The sequence below is a fragment of the Thamnophis sirtalis genome, unplaced genomic scaffold, assembly GCF_051295495.1.
Source record: "Thamnophis sirtalis isolate CommonGarterSnake01/CBP01778 unplaced genomic scaffold, rThaSir2_p1.2 scaffold_7, whole genome shotgun sequence".
Taxonomy (NCBI): domain Eukaryota; kingdom Metazoa; phylum Chordata; class Lepidosauria; order Squamata; family Natricidae; genus Thamnophis; species Thamnophis sirtalis.
In genome coordinates this window covers 45,516,683-45,526,947 of record NW_028261387.1, presented here as the reverse complement: position 1 = coordinate 45,526,947, position 10,265 = coordinate 45,516,683, and the positions used below count along the sequence as shown (strand labels likewise).

At 39.6% G+C, this 10,265-nt stretch overlaps 1 protein-coding gene across 3 annotated transcripts in view; it reads left to right on the top strand.

The window, feature by feature from the left end:
- The first annotated feature begins 2,817 nt into the window (after nt 1-2,817).
- TEAD3 (TEA domain transcription factor 3) overlaps nt 2,818-10,265 on the top strand; it is a 108,677-nt gene continuing 101,229 nt past the window's right edge. For 2 of the 3 annotated variants that reach the window (XM_087719897.1, XM_087719898.1), the window contains exon 1: nt 2,819-3,057. The gene's annotated coding sequence lies outside the window, so the exon portion shown is untranslated. Of the gene's footprint in view, nt 3,058-10,265 lie in introns of all 3 variants that reach the window. The other variant, XM_087719896.1, reaches the window with a different exon arrangement.

Here is a 10,265-nt window from a genome sequence, read left to right as displayed (position 1 = left end):
ATCCAAATGATGGGACTTCTAAAGATATATATTAGCCTTTTTCAACATAACTCTTCCAATGTTTTTAGAATTTAATTATATATTAACAGCATTCTCGTCTAGAGTTGCACAAACATGAAATAAATGCTCTAATGCAGTTATGGTTATGCTCCTCTGAAGTGTTGGAAGAAATGACCTTCTGGGTTCGGCTCCAAGTGGGAAAAAAGACACTGGAGACATGGAGGCTGCTTGGAAAGATGGTTTTAATGGTGGACATGACTACACGGCTTGAGTCCTGAACAGAAAAGGTGATCACATGCTTCAATGTTGGGGAAGAGAAGGGAAGGGGAGAAGCTGAGTCCCTGGTTTTATGCTCTCTCTGGCCTTTGATCTTGAGCTAGTATTCTGATTGGTTGTCAGACTCCCATGGGCCCATGCAGGGGTAACTCTCTAGGCTGCATTTTGAATCCAGGTTTGGTTGAGTTCTCAGATGCCATGTGGCAAGTTGGGTAAAGGGCCAATATTATCATGCCTTAATCCCATCACTCTGGAGCTGAAGGGGATAACTCTTTATTATGTAAAGTGGACTAGCTCAGGTTTTAATGGCTCATTGACAAAGGGCAGGAAGCTGCAGGCAGCTATTCTGTCTTTTAAAACATGTTTCTTCCTTTTTCACATCCAGATAAATATTCTGCCTTTTCAATATTTCCTAGGATATATCATTTTTCTGGGAGAGGGCTGGGTGATAACTTCCTACAAAAGGAAGGGCCCATGAGGTTCCATACATTGGGGGAAGAGGCGAGAGGAGAAAAGGAGATGCAGGAAGACAAACACACAAAAAGGACAATTTATGGCAATCGAAGGGGATTATGAATGAAAATCAAGTCATGGGGAGAATGCATATTAGAACAAAACCTGAGGAATTCCTTTTCATGTTCATATGCAGCTATTTCTATGTGGCATTAGTATCAGAGATTCACTCAAGTATGTTCCAGATATTTATAAAACCTGGGGTTTAGCCTGACTTTTAAGAGATTAAGTAAGAATTTTTGTGGGATGCTTCTTTTAAAAATCTGGGTGTGATGCAGAATCAAATTCTTTTCTTTTCGGTACTGTACTTGATTTCCCTTCTACGTTTAAAAAAAAAACTCTGGCAGAACAGAATTCGGAGAAAGCGGCAAAAGCGCGACAGGCAGCTTTTCGGTGTTGTCGGATCCGTTTCCTCCAGCCCTCCCTTGGAGGAAGGGTGGAAGAAAATAAGATTTCAAATGTCTGACCGACTTCCTCTATTGTTGACTGCGGCTTGCTTGATTGCAATTAAGTGGTTTCGAACAAGCTGCGCGGCAAAGATCTATAGGTGGCGCTGCAGCAGGAGGCTCGGCGCGAGGTGTGGAAGGCTTTGTAACGAAACAGGAAACGAGTGCGACCGCTCCTTAGACTGTGACGTCAGCGTCAGAGTGCGGAGCTGAGATTTCGGAGCAGGCTGAGCGGAGGGTGGATAATACACCTTCACTGGAGTTCAGTGCCTGCTAGTTTGTCCTGTTTCTTCTCCAACATAGAGAAGAAACCTTTACCTCTTTAATCGTTACCTCTTTCTCACATATTAGACATAAGACAGGGGTCCCCAAACTTGGCAACTTGAAGACTTGTAGACTTCAACTCCCAGAATTCTCCAGTCAGCTATGCTGGCTGGAGAATTCTGGGAGTTGAAGTCCACAAGTCCTCAAGTTGCCAAGTTTGAAGACCTCTGCTTAAGAAAATGGCCACCCGTCCAACCTGTTCCAGACAGGTTAATCTACCTGTCCAGGTGGGACCTCCCTGCCCAGAGCCCACTCTCTCCAGAGACACAATCGCAATCTAAATCTGCTCGCTTTAGAAGTACTATCTGTAGCAATACAGCTTTACTGCATCGTTTATTGACTTCAAGAACAAAAAACCTTCATTTTATTCTGCCTTCCCATATGAATATCCTAGCATATTTATAACGAAGCAAACGCGGCTGAATTCATTTCATAGGGCTGCGGGCTGTCAAGGAAGTCTTCATATCGTCTTTTGGCAAAACAGGCTTTTGCCTGCTTGCCTGCCTGCCTACAAATCTGATCAGTGTTTATGATTGCTTTTTTTTGTTGCTAACATTTTACCGAAAGACTAGGTAGAAGGGTACCGGAATACTGGAAAGCTTGCACAATCTTTTGAGAAAATTGGTTAGATTTAGGTAATAAAGACATTATCCGACTATAGATTTGGGTTTTTGTTTTTTTGCCTCTTGGACCTCCCCGACTACAATGTTTAAAAATAAATAAATCTCAACCTGTGGAGTGAGTTAAGCAACCAATTTGAGGTTTTGTAGTGATTAATCAGGATTTGAAGTCAGTCTTCCCCTGATTAGATTTTGCGCCAGAATGTGCTTTTGAAAAAAAAAACAACACCAAAAAAGATAGAAGGCGTGTTGCTTTATGTACAGCGCCTTTTGCTATCCCCTCAAAGACGGATGAAACTCTTGACTCCATCAAACTTTTTCATGTACTCCATGCATAGCTTTTCCTCCTGCAAGCAGATCGCCCCCTCCCTTGCCCTCTTCCTCTTCGCTAGAAGTTAGTTTGTTAACGACCCAGCCTTTTCCAGTAAATCCATCCAGTAGCCTCCCAGCCCCCTTTCCGTCCTGCCTGAGGCTGAAACCCCCCCGCCCCCGTCTCCAAGCGAGACTCCTCCACCGAAGGAGGAGGAAGGTCTCCTCCTCCCCCAGCGACTGTGGTGGCGGAGGCTGTCCATCTGCGACAAGGGCGGAGGCTGACTCCTATTCTCCTTCCCTCCCTTCCCTCCTCCTCTTGCTCTCTTTCCAAGTTTCTGCTCCTCCCTCCTTCTCACAAACTTTCCCGTCGCTCTTGCTCGGCTCCCGGCTCGCTCCTCTCGGCTGAGCGGCGGATTCGCTTAGCCTGCCAGCCCGTCCCTTCGACCCTGCCCCGCTGCTCTGTCACGTCCACCCCGCGGACCGAACCGGACCTTCAAACAAGCGACGGCAGCGGCGGCGGCGGCGGGGGGGATTGGCACCCACCGTTTCCCGGACGGAGGATTTGAGTAAGTAAAGCGGCCAGCGAGCGCTCACCCGCTCCGGCCCTGGAAACTCTTTCCTTCGGAAGAGGAAAACGATTCGCTCGTCTCTGTTGCGCCCCCCTGGCTGTCCCGGCCGGTGCAGAGGGAGGCTGCACGGCCCACTTTCTCCGCCTTCTGTCCCTTCCCCTCTTCCCCCCCCCCCGACTAAAACCCCAGCCCTTCTTTCTCCCGCCCATAATGGTAGACAGGAAGAGGGGAAGGGGAAACCCCTTTTTCTTTTTACACCCCCCCCCGGGGTCCATCTCCCCCTCTCGGTTGCTGCTGAGTTGTGGGTTTTTTGGGGGGGGGAGGGGACTCTCCGGCCTTTATTCGCGGGCTCTTTTGGGCAACTCCTTCGACAAGTTTCGGTCTGCTCAGCAAACGTCGGGAGGTGGGGCGGGGGGCAGTTAAATGACTTTAAAACAAAAACCTCTAGTTTTTTCTTGGAAGGCGGCCAGTGATGTGCTGCTAAGATTCCTTACTTTCTGCCACGATCGCCTCTCTGTGCTTTTAAGTTTTGAAAATTTAGTGTGTAACTTGATTTAGATTAATTTTTTACCTACCCTTTGTCCATCCCGTTGGGATGTAGCTGTGGTGGTAGCCCATTGCATTTCTTGAGACGGTTTTCTTGTGAACTAGATTGTATATTCCGGAGAACTCAGGAAAGCATATTTTATGTATACAAGTATTGCGGTTCAATATGTATTTTTTTCCTTATCTCTCAGGTGGCCTTATTTTCCTTGGTTTATAGAGGGTTTGGAGAGTTTATATATTATAGAGAGTTTGGCCTTATAGAGAGTTTGGTGGAAGTGAGTGTTAAAATTATTTTTTATCATCATTCAGATTTGAAAAGATTTTTTAAAAATCAAAACAGTTTTGCTTCCTGCGTGACTGTGTGTGCTGGCAGCTTGTACATAGGCCATAGGGGCAGTGTTGACAACTCACCAATTGCATAAACACATTTCCTCAATTAATTACCTTTGTGTGTTATTGGCATAATGCCATATCTCTCACTCCTGGGTCACATGCACAAAAATAAGTGTTTTTGTAAACTTAGTGTGTACAGAAATTATACCGTTCTAACCCAAGTTATAATTGACATCGTATCATTCAGGTGGTTATGTTTCTGTGTGAATGGGAGAAGAACAAGCACTAGCTGTTTTGGGAAAGGAGAAGATCTTAAAAGACAGATTAAGGAAACAAGATGTATCAATCATAAGCAGGAATGTGGGGCTGAGATTGATTACGGTAGTTCTGGGCAGTTGACCTCCAGTGTTAATGAATCAACAAAGAGAACAAGACTATGAAACTAAAGAGCAAAGATCTAAAAATGAGATTCCAGAAGGGTGTCCTATTGTTTTTCAAGAATAAAACCCACACTACATTGAGAGTTACATTAGGATAGGATCAAGACAAACTCCTCCCTTTTCTTGATGGATTTTCCAAGACCATTTTCTCATGGTGGACCCTTTCAGGAGGGTTGTTGTTTGATCACAGTTTGCAGGGTTGGATATATGGTTGATTGTACATGTCCATACATGTAAATGCACTGTTTGAGGAAATAGCTGTCTAGAAAATATCACCTGGATTGCATGTTGTATTGCTGAAGAACACCTGATCTTTCAAATGCATTTCTTTGAAGAAATTAATTTAGATACTCTCTAAATAAATTACATTTGAATCACAGCCAATGTAAAAATAGTGCAGCTTTACCTTTAGGTTTACATCTCCTTAATTGTATATGGGGAAATTGGTGGACATGGTTTCAACATATTAATGATAATCCAATAGAGCACACTAAAAAGCTAGAAACAAGAAATTAAGTATTACTCCATAGATCTTAACTTTCTTCAAATTCAATCCAGAAATTCCCAGATTGTAATTTTGAGAATGAATTTATATATTCATTTGGGAGTAAATCATATTGTGCACAGTGGGAATTTATATAAACATATGGTATTTAAGATTGCACTGAAGTGGCCAGTATTAAAAATGTCAATGATACGCACATATCACTTACCAATTTTCATGAGACTAATCTAAAGAGCAATTAAACTTAGTGGTATTATAGAAAATAATTGTATTGTGGAAGAAAGTGTTCCTTAGATACCATCTAAGCCAAACTTAATTTGACAAGAATATGTTTGTAATCCATTTCCTATTGTTTCAGTTTAATAATTTAAATGTAATGCCAACCCATTCTGGTATGCTATGTCTGTAGCTTTGTCTTCAGCTTAATGATATCTGTATGTGAATATGTAAGTATAAATAGTTATTATTGGATCATTTACCAGTCCTATTTTTATATGCTTGAATATCTTGTTAGAATAGGTCCCTCTTCATAAGGATACACATGCATGTGTCTTCCTAACAAGTTTCTCTAAATGGGAGGTTAATACCTGTTGTGTGGATTCAAAATCTGTCTGATTTCCATTGAAGTCCAATTTTCGAACAGATGATTGCAGTTTTTCTGGGATGCAGGACCACTTTTAAATTTGGTGAATAAAAGTGTTTAATATTGTGAAAAAGATTTTGATGCAGTTATTAAATCTGCCGGCATGAAATATGCATATGGCTTTTTACATAGGATTTGCAAGACTTTGGAGTCAGAAGCAAAAAGGTACTGCACATAGCAACAGACCACAACACTTTAAATTAAATACATCTTCATAGAAATGACATTTTTGGTTTACAGTTGTAGATTGGTTCTACATTCATACCCTCATGGGCTCTGGAGTGTCTTTATAGCTTCAAATCCAAAATGTTACATACTCATATTTTTCGGAGTATAAGACGCACTGGAGTATAAGACACACCAAGGTTTTGAAGAGGCTTTTTTTTAAAAAAAAGTAGATAGGTAGATAGAGGGATAGAGAGGGAGAGAAAGAGAGAGGAATACAGTAGGGAAGGAGGGAGAGAGAGTAGGTTGGTTGGTAGAGGTAGAGGGATAGAGAGAGAAAAAGAGAGAGAAATATAGTAGGTGGGGGAGAGAGAGAGTAGGTAGATAGGTACATAGGTAGATGGGGGAGAGAGAGAGAAATACAGTAGATAGGGAGAGAGAGAGAGAGAAATACAGTAGGTAGGTAGGGAGAGAGAGTAGGTAGGTAAGTAGATGTTTCCAGGTGTATATCCATGTGCTGGAGAAGGAAATCGCTGACAATCTACAGCACCTAAGACTTTGTTTCTGTTGGCACAGCACTTGATCAATGTAATTCTCATCAATCAGTTAAAGAGCTTTCCAAAAGGGGGAAAAAGTTTTTGCACTCTGCAAATCTCCCAAAAGCAGCCCGTTTTTCATGAAAATGGCCCCATGGTTTTTTTTTAAAAGGCATGAATAGCTTTGGGGAGGCTTGCAGAGTGCTCCTGGGGGGGGGCAAAAATGAGCAAAAAATGGCCCATTTTTCATGAAAATGTGCCCATTTTTTGTCAAAAGAATTACATGCATAGCCATACGGAGACTTACAGAGTGCTGCTGGGGGTTGGGGGAGGGGGAAAGGCTTATTTTTGCTTATTTCTATCCTCTTGAGCCCCCAGGAGCTCTCTGAAAGCTTCCATAAGGCTATGCATGGCCATTTTGGTGAAGGGGCGGGGCTTCAGGAGGCAAAAAATGCTGTATTCGCTATATAAGACACACCCAGATTTTCAGCCTCTTTTTTGAGGGAAAAAGGTACATCTTATACTCCGAAAAATACAGTAGTTGAAATCTATATTTTCTGTTTGAATGCTTTCACTTCAGTTGTATTTAACACATACACTTGGCTCAAAAGGCTCATGTTTTGCTAGATGATAATTGTAACAGTGTAGCATACTGTCTAAAATTGATATTCCTTTCCATTCTGCTACAGAAATAATATCAAATACTACTAGTTTTATATTTTCAAAAGAAAACATCCTTTTTTCTTCTTCTTTTAGTATGGTATAAAATATGAATTAAAATTTGAGTTTCAAATCTCCATTTAGCCATGCAGAATCCAGTACTATTTTACTGAAAATAATTATCTTCAGCAAGGATAATTTTCAAGAAACTTTGCAAAGGATTTTTCCAAATTAAAAATCTATAAGCAAACATTTAAAATGTGAAGTGACCATATTAAGAGACCTTGATTTCAAGTTCTGCATATGTCTTTAGTGACTTCAAACTGAGGTAAACGTAATGGCAGTTGTTACAATCAGATAGCTTTTGTGAAACAAGTTTGACAGTTCTTGGTTCATTTTCTTTATGGAAAGTATGCTTGTCTTGCAGAAATCATCAACCCTACTGATGGTAACAGTTTCTTATTTGTAGTTTCAGTACAGAAAAGTGATCAGAAGTACCATTTTGTTGGGTTAGCATATTCAGAAATATCAGGTGGAAAATTTTTCTCCATGCTTCCTAATGAATTAATGGCTTCTTTCTAGAAGGAGCAAGCCAGAATGTTTGCTTTTCCCAAGTTTAAAACAAAACAATACATCATGCTGTATAATATCTGTACGTTATTAGTTGCAGATGCTTCTAGAAGGAACCAGCAGTCTGACCATTTCTGCAGTTTGAGCATGGTCACCAACATTTAGTACATTGGAGTTGCAATTGCTAAAAACAATTTGCACAACTATGCTAAACTCTGCAGCCATTTCTGTGCCATGGGCCATATTAGTGATACAACATTAGAAAGGGCTACACAAAAACTGAATTGGCTCAGTTTTTGGTCAGGGTTTGCACCTGTGCACTAATTCATAGTTTGGTGCAATAGATCTGTTGGGCTTACAAATATCAGACTATTCTGCTGGTGTGACAATGTAAATGAGCTGAAGTGAGTCACAAACTTGTATCTTCCTCCTGCTGTATTTGAAGACGGATGGTTGCAAATTTTCACCTACTTCTGGTAATGTGCTATTTTTGGTCTCCTCTAACTGGATCAACTGATTAATATTATCTATGGCTAATTTCAAATACACTAATTTCACATAGTAGTTTAAACTCCTCAACAGATTTAGCAAGAATTCTAGTATCTAATGAGATAGCAAATGTAGTAGTTAAATACAAATTTTGAAGGTCCTCTTCTCAGAGAGAGGGGTGCATATAAGACCAAAATGTATTGTTATTTGCTCCTGCTTGGTATTGCAGCTATTGCTAAATCTGCAGTTTAGTTTCACATAAGAAATGTTGTCATTTTTGTAATACTGTTGCTAAAAGATTAGTTGCTGCTTACTTCATATAAACTGCCAGGTACGTCTTTGATTGTGAGTATTGGTAGAGTAACCACTACAAGTATATTGAGATGACAGAAATCAGGGATTTACAAATTAGCATTATGAACTTATTTGCTTAATGAGGCTATGGAGAGTGTGGCTGCTAAATACAGGATAATATTTTGTTTAGCAAAATATTTTTGTTCAGCAAACATACAAAATGTGGCCCCTGTATATGTGTACGCACACAATCTAAATGTCCGCAATTTAAATGTCCACGTTCAATCATACAGCAATTTCTTGTTTTCCTACATTTCTTAATATAGATGTATTGTTTTCTGGCTAAAAGAATTATCTGTTTTGGGACAAGTATACTAAAATCTGGATATGAGTAATTTAAATATACGTATGAAAGATGCTTGTAAATTTCTGCATTATATCTTAAATGAAATACTTTAAAAATGTATGTGCAAACGTGTGCTTGATGTTCACACTTTATATACTGTATATAGAAGAGAAAACTCTGAAGTACTTACGATGTTTTTACAGTATAATGGATAGTACAGATATTTGTCAGTTTCTTTGATGTAGTGTGCTGAAATCTACCATAGAAAATGCATTTGATGGTCTAGTTATAGCAATGTAATATGGTGAATGATTTCCTAATTTATTTGTTCTGGGATATATGTGTGTATGCATATTTCTGCATATTTCTGTGTGAGAGAAATCTACTAATTATTGAATTGGTAAAGAATGCATTCCATTGGGTTGTTGGAGTGTATATGGGCTGTGGTTATATAGAATGCATTCAGTGTTGTTGCTCAGATTCTGTTTCCCATATTGGCAAAACAAAAGTTCCTGATTTAACTTTAATAATGCAATTTATTTCATTGTAATTGTTCTGTGAAGCTCCGTGTGGATTAGCTGTGAATGAATGAAGTAATATGAACATTAATTTCATTCATTCGTTCAATTTCTATAGCTGTGCAACTCAACTCAACCAAGTGACTCAGGGCGGCTTACAATTCTAAAATTATAAAACAATTTAAACAATTTAAAAACATTAAAACAATAAAAACATCCACAAAATAAATAAACAGCAGTCATGATAATTAATAACTGATGGTAAAGCCAAGTAACAGAATATTTAACACATTTCAAACTCCAGGCCCAGGCCCGGATATATTATAGCCAAGTTTTAGAACTTTGCGAAAAGCCAATAGAGTTGGGGCCATTTCCAAATGCTCTTCCAGGGCCCCCATGTAAAAAATGTTGCAGTAATCTTGAGGGGGGGGGGACTTACAAGGGCATGGATGACAGCGAGCAGGGCCTCCCAATCTAGGAATGGGCATAACTGGAGCACTACCTGAAGGTGTGCAAAGGCTCTCCTAGCTGCAGCTGCCACCTGCTCTTCAATTCATTGAGCCTTTTCAAAAGCTTAACCCAGATTTATCTAATGTGGCTTCTCAGGTTGTGATGTATGCTTTACAACATTTTGGCCTCTTACCTTGTGTCAAAGGTGAGCTTTGCTGAGCAATGACAGGCATACCTATTGGACAAAAGAATATTATTGACAAAGGGTTAGAAACTACTGTTCAAGCCTGTGATATACAGAGGTATCACAAATTGTTGAGGGAGAATGAGAGAAAATATTATAATATAATCTAGTCTAATTTTTATATAGAGAAAATAGGTTGTAAGAGTCAATACCAATTTGATGGTACATAGTTACTATTTATGTATTGTACTTAATATTATTTATTGGCCTTATTAGATGTTATGGCTATCCTATTGTTAGTTTACTGCAAGTAATTGTTCTTTGAGGAGTATAATTAGGGAACATAAGTATTAGTTGCACTTTTAATATACTCGATGTATAAGCTTAACACTTGTCAGCCTCATGTTATGTTAAAAATATTTAAAACTGCTGGCTTATACTGGCTGGCTTATGCAGCAGTCTGCAAAATCCTTCAATTACAGTGTAGTTTCCACATAAAGGAAGAGATTGGAAACAGGAACAAACT